The sequence below is a fragment of the Xiphophorus couchianus genome, chromosome 6 (assembly GCF_001444195.1).
Source record: "Xiphophorus couchianus chromosome 6, X_couchianus-1.0, whole genome shotgun sequence".
Lineage (NCBI taxonomy): Eukaryota > Metazoa > Chordata > Actinopteri > Cyprinodontiformes > Poeciliidae > Xiphophorus > Xiphophorus couchianus.
Genome location: NC_040233.1, coordinates 16786613 through 16804473, shown reverse-complemented (window position 1 = coordinate 16804473; position 17861 = coordinate 16786613). Strand labels below are relative to the sequence as shown.

At 35.5% G+C, this 17861-nt stretch overlaps 1 long non-coding RNA gene across 1 annotated transcript; it reads left to right on the top strand.

Moving 5' to 3' along the window:
* The first annotated feature begins 964 nt into the window (after positions 1-964).
* Positions 965-16024, top strand: LOC114146559 (uncharacterized). Its single transcript, XR_003595912.1, has 3 exons — positions 965-1003; positions 5132-5134; positions 16014-16024. It is a non-coding gene; the product is annotated as an uncharacterized LOC114146559 (long non-coding RNA).
* The last annotated feature ends 1837 nt before the right edge of the window (positions 16025-17861 follow it).

Below are 17861 nucleotides of genomic sequence, written 5' to 3'. Positions count from 1 at the left end.
GCTAACATTAATGACACAGAATGAAAACCGCTCACTAGATGAATTTACAGACACACAAAGGAACCTGAAATGCTCCTCACAATCACAGTATGAGTTTGATTATTGAATTGCAAAAGATGAGACCCACTGCTGATGCTTTATTATACTTAAAACATAATTCCTCAAGGCAACAGTTGTCAGTTAACAATAATAGTATAAAACCATACAAAGAAACACAAAGATAGTATTGTGATCTTTTAGCCAGACCGATGCCCCTGCTGTGTATGTAATGGTCATATATATTCACTTTTTACAACTTTTCCTTTTCCATTGTGTTCAAGCTTGTAGCTCACAATAATTAAATTATTTTCTGTTACTAAATTTGAGAAATATGTAAAAAGGCAAGAAAGAAAAGAAAGAGAGCACAAGGCAGCAGATCCAAAGTCAAAAGTTGGAATGCCAATTCAGGTATCAATGCATAACAGAATGTGCACCCAAGGTGGCTTTGAGTTCAAAAAGTGAAGGTTAATATGGTGATTTATTCAGTGAGGAGAATAAAATCAAAAGAATCTTTCTGAAAACAATAGCTTAGAGAGAACTAAAGATAATCTGCACTTTAAAAGAAGTAATCAAAGGTCACCTGTCATGAGTTCAGTCTATCTGCAATTAAACCAAAATTGTGACAAAAACTTGAATTAAATAAATTACAACTCTAGTAGCATTTAAATTTCTGCTCCAGTTCTGACCAGCATTACTGGCCAGCATTCGTGTTTCATGTTCGGACATGAAACAGAAAACTCCTCTCTACAGAGCAGGAGTTAAAGACATACAGTGGTTATGGGAGTCTCATTTTCCACATGGTCAGTCAGATTTGTACTACATTCACTACATTTTAGTCAAGTCATGTCAAGGTTATTTGTATTGCACATTTCAGCAACAAGGCAGTTCAAACTGCTTCGCATCATAAAAACATAATGCAGTCATTAATTATGACACAAGTGATAAACATTACATTCTGTCAAATGTTATCACCAAAATCATCAAGCCAATACACATCAAATATGTTTAATTAACGTTTCACTTAATATTATCAAAGGCAAATTTATCCGCACTATAGTAATGCAGAGGTTAATGTGTATTTCAAAGGGCATGTCAGCCATGCCCCTCAGGGCTCAATTACAGTCATTTTCTATACAACAGCACATTGTTTGGCCTCAAAGATTTCCTAAACCAACATATATGGTTGATGAAAGAGAAGTTAAAATACTGATGTACAATCAGACTTCAGCTGCAGTTTAAGTACTCTAATTCTCACCCAGACATGAAAAAGGAAGCTCTAGATGAAACCAACTGTTTGTGCTTAGTGATGATGGATATTAATTTTAGAAGACGTTTTTGCACTGACATAAGATACATAAAAGTAAAAACTGCTTAGATAGAAAGCATTGTTTTCCCTGATAAATGTGCACTTGCAAAAAACTTCTGTAATTCTCTTAAGCATTGATGCTTAATACTTCACATATTTCAGCTGAAAAGGTCTTTTTAAATAAGAAATTAGTTGTGTCCTATGTATAATAGTCCATTGGACCCAGTAAATAGTATATTATCCATATTTGGTACTTCCTGCTTTTTAGAGACACATGGATACAAGGGCTTTTTTAAAATTTTAAATCAGTTATGATTAATTTACATTTAGTACTTTTAAATTTATAGATTTTATGGCTTTAAAATATATTTGACCTTTTAGTACTCTAAAGTGTGTTAGAGCCACTGTGTTGCATCCTGTGTATTTGCTATAGGTACTAGAGTTACATAGGCAGCAAAGTAAAATTCAGTTAGTGGCTCTGCTTAGAGCACCTGGTGTGAGAACAAGCATCACGCTGGGGGTCTGTGTGGAGCCATGCCAGTATGAGGCTGTAAATCAAAGCATCAGAGGTGTTTCATCTCCTCACTGGAGTCTGTTTTTCATCCGAGGTTAAGACTGAAAGGATAACACTTGGACCTCGGGTTCCACACATCCACAGCCACGAGGTAGGCAGCATTAGAAAGCCCTCATTTTCTGATTTCTGCCAAACATTTGTTTTTAGCACTTTGTTCACAGCGGGACTACGCACACTCTCACCAGGACCGGTTCCTGCAGTCGTGGGCCGGAAGCAGCCTTGGGAGCTGAAAGAGAATGTAAATACCGGTGGCATGATGGAAGATACTGAAAAGAATTGACTGTTAATTGAAGGTTTTCATCTGACATGACAGACCGCGTGAATACAGATTACCATCAGTTGGAAGCAGGGCTGCTGATGGAATACCAATTTTGCTCACCAGTCGATTGTTTTAAACATTTGTTTAAAATCTTCCAGCTAACATCCTGTTAACTCAGCCACCAGTACATAAGACAATCTTCTCTTAAAGCCCTTCTGGATGACAGCTAAGAAAGAATCTGCATGACATACAGAACTGGGACACATGTATGACACACATATCACCCCTGTTTCTAACTGATGCCTTATCAGGAAAAATATACTCTTTTGCAGTAGAAGCTGGCAGTGCGCTCTTACTCACACCTTTTTAAGAGAAGCATTTAATCCCAAAAGATTCATGCTATTGAGATTCACAGCTCAGGTGGGAGAATCTGTGGATAGGACATGTATTAGCCATGAACCTCTAAAATCTGGTGTCTTTGAATGAATAGCCTGAAGAAAGTTGCTGTTCAAAGAAGTGCATAGGAAGTCATGTTTTTTTCCTGGTTTTCAGAAGCCAACTCAGATAAGTTTAAAACGGAGCTTTCTGACCACGCCTTCCTCAAAGCATGGTGGTGGCAACATCATACTGTGAAGCAACTTTCTTGAGCTGAAACAGAGAGCTGGTCAGAGTCAATGGAAAGATGGTTGGAACTAAACAGTGCAATTCTGGAAGAAAATTTCCAGAATTAGATAAAAGTATTTCCATGTGTTAAGATAGTTAATTCAAAGGTCAGACCTAAATCCATTTGACACCTGAAGACTGACTGTCAAAGATGTTCTCTATCCCTTCTTCTTTTGCAGAGAAGAATATGCAAACATTTTAATTTCTATAAAATCTAAAAAAAAAAGAGCATTTTTTTGTCCTAACATGACAAAAGATGGAAACATTCAAGGGGTAGGAATGCTTTTACAAGGTTATATATCATGTGTTTTGTATCATGTGTAGATCAAGTAGCAAAGTAAATATGAACCTGATTGATAGTTGTACACTTTTCAAGCGATTCTTTGTAAACATGTAGAAATAACTCTTTAATAGACTTGGCTTCATGAGCCTCTATCAAAGTCTAGAAAAATGTCTGACTTTAGGTTTGAAGAGAGATGAAACATTACTGTAGTCTGGCAAGTTTGATTAGAATAACTAAGACCAATTAACGATATCAATTTATAAAGATATCTGCATTTTACTCATTGACTAGTTATGAATATTTGGGTTGTTCACAAATATTCCATTTCAAGTGCGGTTGTGCTGAGGTACATTCATCTAATTAGAAATAAATCCATCCGTCTAGCCTTTTTAATTCATACATGAGGTTGGTGCCTATCTTCAGCTGTCAACAGGCCAGCAGTGTGCTACACCCATAACAGATTGGCCAGAGATATTTTAACCACAAATCCATTGTGACACATTATATTAATACTTTAAAATATTGCAAAAAAAGAGAAAGAAATAAAAAAAAAGAAAAAGGCAAGGAGCTCTGAAAATGTAGGTCTGTCATAAGGACTCAGGAACACTGTCTCCAGTGTAACTGAAAAAGACTGGCAACAAAACTTTGACATGAGAGCAAGGAGAACATGGGAAAGCTTGTTGAAGTTAACAGTGATCTTGTTCTGCAAAATTAAAGTGACCGTAACCTACATGTGCTCTGTCACTCTGTGTGGTTCATCAGATATTGTGCAAAAGGGAATCAGCAGGGGGCAATGTTCTCACATCAAAGAATAAGAGCCATACTGCATAAAAGCAACACTTGATTCAAGGACAAATGAGCACAGACTAACTGGTTTAGCTCAGGCTAATGAAAACAATGGAAATATTCTTCATATCCAGCACAGTGGTAATCACTGATCATGTTTATGCCATAATATTGACTGCGGTAGCTCCTGCCGGGGTCTTGCTATATCATAAAGGGCTTGTACACCTAAATATTTCACACACACACACACAAGCCAGATTCAGAAAATGGCAGCATTTTCCTCACACAGTCAGCCACACTCAGGGAGCGGAACGCATTTGAGATCATGTTGTAATAAATAATTAACACAATTGTAACATTCAAGATTGTGCCTGGAAGCCTTTTCAGTGTGAAAAAGCTTTATGCTAAGATGACAGTTTGATGACTACTTGCTGCTTTTATTTGAATCCCAACCCCAGTGTAATCAGGTAAATGATTTAATGTAAAGGAAGTGTATCATTCTCAGGGGATTCAACAATTAAAGCTATGTTTACAGCCAGAACGCGTACTATGCAAGGCTCTAATGTAAAGGAGACATATTTCAAAGACACATAAAGGTCTGACATAATCTAAAATGGATAAAAGAGAATAATTAATAAATTAAGAAACATATAGCTGTGAACATAAGAGGAGGCATATAGGGAGAGTGGGGTCTGAATATGAATTCTATTGAATTGATACACTAAATCTTCAGTATTATTTGTACAATCGGTGTCATATATAACATGTCCCTCTTATGAACCTCCTTCTTGATGCTAATAAAAAGGTTCTCCTCAGCAGTCTCCAGTTTTTGTGCAGAGCTGGGTCAAGTATTTTAAATTCAATGAGAGTGAGGATTGGTTTCAGAGACAGACAGAACGCCAAAGTTCTCTTTTTCAGTGTATTAGACCAGGATTAGTTTAATCCATGTCTGTGAAATAGGCCCCTCATTTTCCTTGTAATATTGTCAGAACACTAGTATCTTCTTACTTGGGTTTTCTTTCATTTTGCCAAGATGAAAAAGTAAAACAATTACAAATTCACAGAGCTTTTATTTTATTTTTTGTTCTCTTTTTTTTGGAAATGGCTGGAGGCAAGTTTACTTACACTTATTTTGCCAAGAGAAAAAAAATGCTTGGATTGAAAATATAAAACAAAAGAGAGAGATTAAAGGGCAAACAGATGGGGGATGGAAGCAGTTAGCATGTATAGAAAAGTCAGAGAACAGAAAGCCAGAGTGACTGAGGCATCTGAAAGAGGGAAGAAATCATTGACGTTTTTCAGATTTGATTAAAACTGTTTATGTGAGTGAATAAAGCATGACAGAGAAAGGAATTGGCTTTATTGATGGCAGTACATCCGCAGCCTGGAGAAGAAAAGAACAAGGCTAATTTTCTCCTCCTGTTTCTATAAGGCGAAACGGAATTTTGCAGCTTTTTCCCGTTCATCTTTTTTTCCTTTCTTTCTTTTAAAAAAAAATAAAATAAAAAAAATCTGTCCCAGTGCAGATTTTAAACAAGGGTAAACAGAAACACAGCGCTGGCCTAAATTTCTCCCACACAGCGGCTGTTTTATTAAGTACATCCAGCTTGCAGCAAACCAGACTCCCTTTACTGCAGCTCATCTGTGAAAAAGAGTCAGAGGCATTTGGTGTTGCTGAAACACAGCTGTAAATTTCCTGGAGCTGTTATTATTAAGAAAATTATGATTTGTATTTATGCTTGCACTAGTTTATTCTACGACTGGAACAACAAGTAGTGATTTATTATATTTATGTGAAAATGTAGATTTCCAGCTCTTACAAATGAATGTTTTCCTCAAGATAAAGTATGGCTACATCAACATGAAACATTTGGCAAAAATGTGTGTGTGAATTCATTATGGTTATCAATACTGCCACAGTTTTGTTCAGAAATCATCAGTAGCTGATTGTTACACTTAGAGTGTACAATTGTTTCATCCTGTTTTTTTCTTTTTCCTTGTGTTTTATGCACTTTATTCTATCCACTGTGAAACACTTTGTTCAACCTGCTGGTTATTATGAAGGACTGTACAAATGCATTTATTATTATTTATAATTAAAATAGAGCCAGCAGCATCAATCTCTTCATAGATTTTCAGCAGCATAAAATTAGTTTTTTATTGGTAGTAATGATGATAAGAGCTTTAATTGTAGTAATAGTAGTGGTAATAGTAAAAGTGGTGGCATTTTTAATAATTTCATTCAAACATTGAATCTGCGCAACTTCATGTTCATTTCAGATATGAATTTTTACATTTTTTTTCAGAGTGTAACCACATTTCTCAGACTCAAATCTCGATAAGTTTATGCTTACATTTATTTGAATAAATGAGGAGTTGCTTTCACTTAAGCGGTCACATTTGGGTTAACTGTTTGAACACTTTCAGTCTCCCACACACACAATTTGAAGTTGCATGACAACCAGAGCCTGTCCAAAATGTAAATGTGGAATTGGATCTCAAATTTTAATTGCAGTTTTTGCTTTTAAGATATTCAAATCAGTCAAAGTATTAATAGTAGTTAAGCCACTACGTGTTTATTTTAGGAATGAAAAGATGATTGGTTTTAGCAGTTTCTATGCAAAAGAAAACTACATTCTGATGGTGCATCATCTATTTCTGACATTATGTACGAGAAGGCAGAGATGTTTCAACCACAAAAATGCACCAGTTTTTTTTTAATGCCACTAAAATACGTTTTGAAAATAAAAGAAGAGATATATTAGACATTTAAGATCTAGGATTGAAAATCTAGAGATTACTAAATTCTAAGAATTTTAAATACTTTTTCAGACCCTGCAGAAAGCCAGTGTGTAAATAAACTTTTAATTGTATTTATGCAGTCTTCTGGGTGATCTATTTAAGTTGTTACCAGCTTGAAATATTTCTTGGAATACCATGATTAGCTTGTGGAGTCTACAGGATGATAAAAATAATCCTTATGTTTCACTTAAATTTAACAATATATCAAGTCTTCACACTAAGAGCCTTGAGTATACAGAGATTATAGTTTAAAATAATATAATTTAAAGATAACTCAAAAATCTCACTGTTTCCTTTCTGAAAAAAACTGAGCAGTCTTAATGCTAAGTGCTTTGTGTATTTGGGCTATAGACTAATTTATCCATGACAGGATTTTAATAAAGGGCAGCTGTCAGATTTGCCTTTTAAACACTGAAAATTATGTTAATGCTTGGTGTACCATAAATTATGCTCCACAGACAAAAAATAGACAGTAATGTATTAGTTCAGCTGTTTGATTCACTTTAAATATTTAACAGTGGAAAATAATTATTTTGCACAACTCTCTCTTGTTGTGGACCTAGGTTTATTTTATTGAAATTCCCTCGCTGCTTTATAACTACCGGTATGTACTTCAATTTTGCAAATCTACAATGTATTTATTTTTAAAACATTATTTACCTTTTAATTGTACCGTGAGTAATAGTAATACCGTGAGACAATATATTTAAGTACTTTATGATAAAGCTTTCCTAGAATGACTCTATTCTGATAATTATCAGGTACTGAAGAAAAACAGAGAAATTAGTAATTTCCTTTTTAAGTAAAATCACGAGCAAGCTTCAGTTTATTAACTGAATTAAAGAACTGTATTTAACTTTATCTCCTGAAAAGATCCCCTGTGCATTTAAGGGAAAATAGACTCTCAGAAAACAACTGAGCGGCTTTCTTGCAATATATGAAGAATTTAGATTTAATGTTTTTGAATGGAAAAATTATCCATAAAGAGTGAGTTCCCTGCAGTAGCTTGAACTAAGGACAGCTGTCATCAAATATAGGTAGTGAAAAAACTACCTATATTTGCAATTACATAAGAAATACATTTTGTTTCTTATGTACCCTTCATATGTTAAGTGGATAAAATCCACTTAACATAAAAAAAATACTTAAATCATTTGTTCCTATTTATTAACAGTAATGGTGTTGAGTTAGTCCTTATTAAATTTATATTGTTGAGTCTTGTTTTAAAATAAAAAACAACAACAACTATTTAATATACAGCTGGATAGAATCATAGTGAAACATTAAACTCAACAATGTATAAAAAATGAACATGACATTCAATAATATAGATTGAACTTTCCAAACTGTGTTAACAAGAGTGTGAGTTTAAAGTCTTTCTTCACTGCTCAAGTCTTTAACAACACCATCATTGTTGAATAACTTCATTTTATGAACCCAATAAAAATAATATTGACTTGTATTAAGATGAGGCTGTCAAACCATAAGATAAATTAAGAAATTAGTATAAATGGGAAACTGTTTAAATGAAACATTAAAAATCGAATATTTTTTTTTATATAAATGCATACATCTTTCAGCTTCATAGATATTTTTTTACATCACTTTCAATATTATTCAATTAAAAGTCCAGTCTTAACCCCTGTTTATTTGTTACCTGTTATATAACATCACATCTAATTCTGATCTGAAGTTATTCAACAGTACCATGTTTCTCATTTTCAAATTAAGGGCTAAAGATGCAAGGCATGCTGAAAGTTTCTTTAAACTTAATTCTATCTTTTAACAGGTTTTCTCAGGAACAACGACAATTTTATCTTCATCTGAAAGTCAATATCTGGACACACATCTTAAGGTCTGTTGAAATGCAAAGCAAACGTGATGGGACTCAAAACGGTTCTTGTGAAACTGCTGTTAAATTTTTATTACATTTTTCATCAGTTTTAATGATATGCTCGTGATCATTTAAATATGACTCATAATATGAGACTGAGCCATAAAGATGACTTCAAAGACAGATGACATTTGGAGAATTTTGAGACAATTAAAATGACAGATAACGGTTCAAAAAATATTTCGAAGGTGTAGCTTGAGATACCGTTTCACACACTGCAACAGGGGAATTTCTGACTCCTGTTGCTACTTATGCAAGTCAAGAAAATGTAGGCTTTTAAAGATCCTTTAAAAATGTCATGTGTATTATGAGTCTCAGATAAAAATGAAAGCATGTTTCAAAAGTCTTAATTAGTCCGTGTAAAGTTTTTGATAACACTAATAACTTGAAGACAAAAAGCACAAGGATCAAAATTATTCTCTGCTTCTTTAATTCTAGTTGTTAGTATCCACTTAATTTAGAAAAAGGTTTACATATGAGATATTTGAACTGACAGAAACATCTGCTCAGAGTTACTGCAGCCTGAACCTGATTGGAAAAACTCAGGGTGTTACAACTGCACCAAGTTAATGGTCTAATCACAGCCATACATGTGCCGAGGGGCTAATTTAGGTCTTGTTACACCATACACTATTTAATTATCATTTTTATTGCAACTGAGGGAAGAATAATAAGGAACATGTAAACCATTACAATTTGACACTTTTATGGCAAGTTTTAAAAAAGAGGTGATTTCATTTACGCTTCTGTGAATTGAGATATATAAGAAAGCAAGCTGTTTTGCCTCCTATGAAAACAAAAATGATGAAAGCAGTAAAAAAAATATGTGTTTATTTTGGTCTGTGTGTCTTGTGGACATGCTTTTTGTTTTAGAAACGGACACAGACACATTGGTCAAGAAATCACATGCATGTTAAAAGTAGTAACCCATTCAATTCAGTCTCACTTTGTGTTCAAAACAGTTCCAGTATTCGATCATATTCTGCTAACATGTTTTAACCTTGTCCTATTAATGAGCTGCTTTCTTTGTGCTTTTTTTGCCTTAAGAGCCATAGCTCTACAGGAAGCTTGTAGGTTTTGTAATAAAGGAAAAGCGTGGGAGGGTTTTCTGTTTAAGACATACTGGAACCATCACATTTGGACGCATAATTTTAAAACAATTCTGTCTGCTTTGTCCTGTAACCCTCACTGACATGCCCCATGTTCACCGGCTTTTCACTTTAATGAATATTGTCATTTTTCTTTTAGAATTCTCAGAATAATCAGTGACATTTGCTTGCAAAAGGCTGTATTTTCAATCAACTGATTATTTTTAAAATTTAAAAGACTAATTTTGCAGAAAAAAGGCAACATGTTTTCCCTGCACTTTGCATCATACCTCCTATTTATGTCAAAGTGCAGGCAAGGGTGTTTAGTTTCTTTATGCTTCGCTGTACTCTTACTGTGAAGCTGAACTTAATATGCAATTCTCTTTGTGCTGGATCCTCTCCCAGCATCTTCAATCCGAACGCACAAGGGAGAAACCTTGACGAGGCGCACAGAAAGAAAAACAGCACATTTGAGTATGACTAAGGCCTTCAAAGCATTCCCCACCACCAAGATATCCTTTTTTTGTGTGTGATTCAGACTATGGGAGACAAGCAGCACACAGGAAAACACATTTTATATTTTCGGCAGCATGTGTTACTTTGCCTTTCGGTGGACCTTGACTTTCATGGAGCACCCACAAAATGATATGTGAGCTTTGCGGCAGCTGCAAGAGAGCACGTAATAGAGAAAAACAGCCATGTCTGATGAGGTAGAGAGGAAAACCAAATTTTTCGAAAAAAAAAGGAGCAGAGATAAAAGGATTACGGATGATAATGTGTGAGCAACCTCCTGCAAGGGGAAGAGAGCACTGTTGCAGAATACCTGTGGTTCGTGTAAGGACTATTTACAATGGAGTCGTACATTCGCTACACAAAGGAGGAGAGTTGTGATTGGTTATTGGAAATTGTGCTAGAAGCAGTCGCAGTGTGAATTTTAATTAAACAAAACAGACTAAGAGCTATGTATATGTTGTCAATTTTGGACAGAAAAACCAAAGACTTAAAACAACAAACTACACATTTTATACAGGTCTTTAGTATGCCTTTCATTACCTGCAGTCTGAAAAAATGGATTAATGCAAAGCTAACACTAAATTCCTATAGAGAGTATATGCAAAACAATACAAAACAAAGCAGTTATAACTTGGTGTAAAATGATTCTTCCAAAATCAAATGGTCAAGACAAATAAGAAATGGGAAATGTATATACAGCATAACTTTCTTTCCTTTAAACCTTTAAAAATTAAATATGTAGCTGTTGTTCATTCTAAAATATATGAACTGTAAAGATAAGCAAAAATTGTTCACGCAATGCTCATAAGAACATTTTGTAACTTTGCTTAGAAACCTCTGAGTCTTACATGACACCAATTAAATAGTCAAAAAAACTTAACTTATAGGTAATGGTGCACCCACATCCTCTTGAAAGAAAAAATGAAGTGTATTGTTCTCATTATTATTTCGGCTATTATAAGTTCAACAGAGCTGTAGTTTATTTGCCTTAAAGAGCCAGTCAGATACAGCCAGCAGTGCGGGAAGAATGCCAAAACCAAAACTCTCCCCAGTGTTGAATTGTATGCAAATCCAGGTAATAAATGGCTTCGGTAGATGAAGAGGTTGCCAAGGTGTCAAACACTGCCTTCTTGGTATACTTAAATTTCTTAATTCATTGCCAGTGGAATGATTTGGGATCCTTGCCATCTGCAAAGACTAATAAGGCATGAGCAAATGATATTAGAGAAAGGTGATTATATAGGTCTGAGGGAATTTTGCTCAGACAAAAGGCTTCCACCATTTTGTATAAACTCCCTCGCCACCGGCATCCTAAGCCACATCAGATGTTTGGGCTTTATCAGGACTTGAAACAGTTATTAGCCTGAGCAACAACCCTGCTGAATTTGTTTCCTGTTGAAGAGAATGCCATTATCGAGCTCTGCTCACTTTGGGTTGTATTGATTCCTTTTATTTATTCTGTACTGTTTCCTTGAATCAAAGCTACCCTCTCTTAAAAATATGACAGCAGGTTACATTGTAGCTAATTTAAAAAGGTCATATATCTCATGAGAAAGGTTAATACGCTCAAAGATTCACTTGAGATCAAATAACGACATGTACAAAGCTGGTATTATTACAGCTAAGCCGCTAAAATGTCTTCTTCAATGCAGTAAAGAGAAAAACCTCTATTCAGAGAGACAGTCTCTGCATGGAAATCTTGCTGCATTGTAAGGCTGCTGATGGTTTACTCCGTCTGCGCTAAAATACTTCAGCTGGAGGGGTTTTGGGGGAGGGTGGAGCATTTATGTCGTCTACTGCGTGTTTCTTAAATTACACTATGCGGGTCATTTTCATAGGGAGAGAAAGCAGGCTCAAGGCATAGCGAATTTGACTTATGATACCAGCAGAAACACAGATTTTCCTGCCAAGCAGCATCGGAACTCTTTTCTTTGTCAGACATTGTTTACTGCTGTAATAGAAAACCTAGAAAATCATCTGGGGTTCTGCACAAAAATCAAATCCAAAGTCAAAGAAGTTGCAGGTCCAATTGAGTGGGTACTTAATTAAAACTTAAACACGATCTGCTATCACTTTACCTATCCTGCTCAAGTTTCTTGCAACAAAGAGGCCTTTAAATACTGGCATTTAATATGTGGATGCTGATTCTCATATACCACTTGTATGTCATAACCCCTTGTAAATGACAAAAGTTAGGTTGTTTCAGCATCAGTAGGGCATGTAATGCCAACAATTAGCAACTCAAAATATCTTTTGCAAACCTTTTGTACTCACACTGACTAGTTAGATTTTGCTCAACAGATTACAGCTTCATGTATCAGTTAGCTTTACGTCCACACACTGCATTTGTGGGCATGGAGGGCAAACAAAGACCGGTTTCATGACATTTTGTGTACTATCATTGCCAAATTGTGGAAAGTTCCTTCTGGCCTCAGAGAAGAGCAGGCAAAATAACACAATTGAGTGTCATCCAGAAGATAGGCTTTGGTTTATAGACTCAACCACACCGATAAAATAGATTGTTATAATTTAAACAGTGTGTGTTTGGCAGGGGCTGCACAGTGGCGCAGTTGGTAGCACTGTTGCCTTGCAGCAAGAAGGTCCTGGGTTCGATTCCCGGCCGGGGTCTTTCTGCATGGAGTTTGCATGTTCTCCCTGTGCATGCGTGGGTTCTCTCCGGGTACTCCGGCTTCCTCCCACAGTCCAAAAACATGACTGTCAGGTCAATTGGTTTCTCTAAATTCTCCCTAGGTGTGAGTGTGTGTGTGCATGGTTGTTTGTCCTGTATGTCTCTGTGTTGCCCTGCGACAGACTGGCGACCTGTCCAGGGTGAACCCCGCCTCTCGCCCGGAACGTAGCTGGAGATGGGCACCAGCAACCCTCCCGACCCCATTAGGGACAAGGGTGAACAGAAAATGGATGGATGGCTGGATGGATGGATGTGTTTGGCAGTGGTGTAACATCTTCCTTGGTGTTTAGTTGAGAATGTTTAATAAATATTTGTAAGTAGAGATTAGGCATTTAGTAGCTAATCGACCTATTTAATGAAACTTGAAAATTCTTGTGTTTTTTCCGACCATTCAGTATAAATTAATTACTTTACATACTTAATTACCAAAATTCTGTTTTTTAACTGACCTAAACTTTAGAAACAACAGGGAAAGAATTGTCAATTTATATTACGTTACTTGAAATATAAATTCATTACAGCATATTTTCATCTGTGTGTACAACAGATGAAAATATGCTGATTTAACGCACTGCCTACAATTCACTCAGGGAGATTCTGGTTGTTGATACGTGGCACATGAGCCACATGGACCAAATGGCCCAAATGGGCAGTTGCCCAAGGTTGGATTAACAAAGGAGGACAGTACAAGGACCAATTTAAATTTCTATTTCTTTTTTTGCTTATGAAGTCAGTTTTAAGTTAGAGCCTGTTTCTGAGAATAAAATTTTCTTCTTATGTGCTTTGTGTGGGACTAGAATGCATATTATCCTGGCCCAGAATTTAGAAGATTTTCTAACTTTTGATCGACTATTCATGCAAAAGCTGCTCATTTGGTTCCATCACATTAGTGTTGGTACCCAAAACTGTTAACATCTTTTGTTTAAAACAACACTAGTTATTCAGAAAGTTTAACAAGATTTACAATAAACAGGGAAAGTTCACAAAGTTACTAAGGTGAATCATTACTGAAAGGAATTTATGGAAATGTCCATTTTTTTCTTCCGCAGGTAAGACTGAATTTGAGTTAAATAATTGTTCAAAATTGGATTTAATATTAATTTAAAAGTAATTATATTATGTAAACTGTAAGATACTCCAAAACAACATCATAAGTGGCAGGATGTGCAAATGTTTGCTGTTTCACATGAAAGTGAGAGTGTAGATCATAAACTGTATAACATTTATGTTACAAGTCTATGTGGTAGAACGGTAAACATGCCGAACAGGTAAAATTTGCTCACATTGCAACTAAACTCAAAACCTACAAATAAAATAATGAAAATAATAAAATAATATAGTATAACCTTTAGTCTGTAAAATGTATGTGAATGCCATTTAAAAGGTGGTAGTAAAGGCAATTCTTTTTATATCATTTGAAAGAAGCAGTCATGTAGTTAGTTGATATTTCAATGTTGTTCTTTTTTTTGCTTTTGGTAGTTTTGTTCATCTGAAACAAAGAACGTGACTGACCAGTAGCTGTCCACTGCCTCATGAGGAGATGCAGCATCTGCTATTTTACAGCCTGTTTGGTCATAAAATCACAGCTAAGAAAAAGCCATGATTTGGGGTATAAATTTTTATTGCAGGATTTCACAAAGTCTGACATTTAGAAAAGTGCAGTGAAAAAAAGAATTGCTGAATTACCAGAATTGCTGAATTTCATGGATTTTCCATTCATGCTTTGTATTTTATCAAGTACAAAGAAACCCAACATAAGGAGAAAAGGCTTTTCAATTTTTCACATAGAGAAATTTACCTTTATGCTGATTCAATTTAGAATCATCACCAAAGTTTGAAAGATGTCACTGAAATAGGAGTAGATGCAAATGCGCATCATTTTTACAACCGCTGATCATGTCTTTGTTTCTACATTTTCAATAAACTATAGTTTTTCTCTCTTTCTTTCTCAGTGTCAGTCGGTCTCAAACAGCCAGAGCTCACAGATGTTTATCCATTCAGGTGCTGGTTGGAAGGTTAGCCCTTCAATATTTCAAACTGATTACTGGGTGAAGGATGGTCACTGGCCTTGTATTTAGGAAAGCTTTCACAGGTCATACTGGAAGATTTTTATCCTTTTTATTTTAAACGGTTGCAGTTTGTCTGCATACTGTAGCCCAGAGTTACAAGTTGAACTGTGTTTAATACAAACATAGCACTAACACAAAATGACAAGAAAGCACGAAGGTAGTCAGACTATTTTTTTAATCTTTAAGTTTTTAAATTTTTTATCTATCTTGTACATTTAACTATCGCCCGTTTTAGGAGTTAGGGAGGGAGCTTATTTCTACTGTCACATCCCTTAGCTGCACAAAAAAGATAACCTTTGCACTGATGAGGAAGGAAGAGCAAAAGATAAGAAGATAGTAATTTATTTTTTCCCCCTGTGGTGCTCGCTTCCTTTGTGCTCCAGTTAACATTTATAATAAGAATAAAATCTCCAAAAGTAGATAAAATAACCTTTTGTTAACATGCAGGTAAAACAGTTTCAGACCGCAATACCCCTAAGGGGCTATTTATAAAGTCTCTGATTTTCAGGGAGTTCAACAGGTACAGTTCCCTACAAAAGTACTCATATCCTTTTGACAGTTTCACTCTTTTAAAAATAAAAATCATAGACTTTATGTTTCATATCATAAAATTATCTGTTTCAACATTTTGTTTTAAATAAAAATCTGAAAAGTATGAGGTGCATTTATAATAAGCTTTCCTGAATCAATACTTTGCATATTGATTAAATATGCAAATTATTTCCTGAATTCCTGAAGCTTAAAGCTGTGATTAAAGCTGCTGGTCACTTGGGCTAGGTATCTACCAACTGTATCCCATTCTACTTGGCAAAAAAGCTCAAATGTATTATAAAATGTATATATGTATTCTAGGCTTTTTTCTTTAGTGGTGGTAATGCAATAAAATTTGAATAATTTTGCAAGAGCCTGTGCATTAGTATCCCACTTACTAATACATTAGCTACAAATAATGAAAATGTGTAATTTTGGTTATGTCACAGAGTCAAATACTCTTTTTTTAACAATGCTTTTGTACACTGATAAGACATTTTCCATGGGAGGAAACAAGCAAGTAAATATTTGGGCTAACTGAACTCTAAATTAAATTGGGATGCTGAACAGAAATTTGCTCAAAACTATTTTACTTTACTTACAAAGTCAATATCCACTTGAACCTGGAGCACAGTCAGAATAACTGCTAATTTTAATATTGGGCTTTTATTTTGATGTTGAAACTCTAGAATTCTGTTTCTCTCATGTGGATGTAAAAATCTTTGATCACTGGAACATCTTTTTTCCATTTCAGAGAAATTCCCATTTAGTAATTTTTTCCTCTCTTATATTTTGTGCTAAACACACAGTCATGTTCATTTTAATGTCTGCTGTTGAAATTTATAATGCCAGTTAGATAAAACTTTGGAGCAGCAGCTGCTGCTCTTCCCACTCACTTTTGTAGATAACTTGGCTAGAATTTCTCAAGCAGAAGAGAGAAATTCGCCACACTGTAGTGGGCTTCAAAACAAGAGGTTAGGAAAACATAACCTTCTTGTCTGGGGCAATGTGGTGTGGAAAAAAACATGTTGCTTCTGCTAATTCCCTGTACAGCAAAAAATTTCCTAACAAGTAAAAAGATACCAGCCGATGAAGTGCGTTTGTATGGGTGTTTGTGTGTTTGTGCCTGCAAGAGGAAAAAATAACACATGTTGCAGGGTCTAAAGTGACGCACCCAACAGCATTGGACAAGAAAACACACTATAATGTCTTATCAGCTCTCTGGCTTTAAAAGCAGACCAGAATGAATTGCCAATCTTTGCGTGTCTGAGGAGGAGATAACCAAGCAATTTTGATTAGAAACCCATAATAATATTTTATGAGGCTCCACAAGCTCCGTTCAAATCTGTTGAGGGAGATCAAGGTTGTAGCATAACCGATAACCCAGACAGGAAATATTCTGTTCCAGTGAATATGTGTATTCATATTAGCTGTCCTGAAATTATTATTAATAATAAATTCAGCATTTACTCATCAATCTTTGCAGAGTTGTGGGGGGCCAGGGGCCAGTGTCCATCTCCTACAGATTTTGGACAAGAGGCGGGGAACACCATGGTCAGACCGCCACACACAGGAGAACCAACCATGCACACACACGGTGATGCGCCCCCCCCCCCCCCCCCCCCCACACACACACCCCCCATGCGCACACACACACCCACGCCCCCACACACACGCATACACACGCATACTGAAGGACAATTTAGAGAGACCAGTTAACTTAGCAGTAGCAGCCTTGTCTTTGGACCGTGGGAGAAAGCTGGAGTACCCAGTGAGAACCCATGCATCCACAGATAGAACATGCAAACTCCATGCTGCGACAAACTGTGTCACTATTCAGATTTAACTATAATGATAACATGAGCATTTACTGTATATGCCTATTATTATTTTATTTTATGTATTATTTTATACTAGTGTGTTTTTTTCCAGTTTCATTTAAAATATCTGGATATCCCATTGGTCAAAATAGCAAAAACATTTAGTACCAGTAAATAAGTTTTTAACGGTAAAATATTTAGAAATTTTAGAGCTACAGTACATACCATCCCTTTAATTTGTAAGAGCCAGAATGAAAGAGCACTCATCTCCTAAACACGACTACTGAAATTGCTGGGCTTGCATAACACAAAGTGGATTTTTAAACCACAGTTGATTGCACAGACGTGGTGCAATCAAACCACGTTTTAACTGCTTTTAAATCACTAAAAACAGTTAAAGCATCTTTTAATAGGTAGAATTAGTATCCGTTGTTAAAATGACATTATTTCTGCCTGTATGCAGAAGAAACCTTTCCATATTGGTGATCTAATAGAAAAGAAATTCACAAAAAATGTCAAGATGCTTGTTCCACAAAATGGTGTTC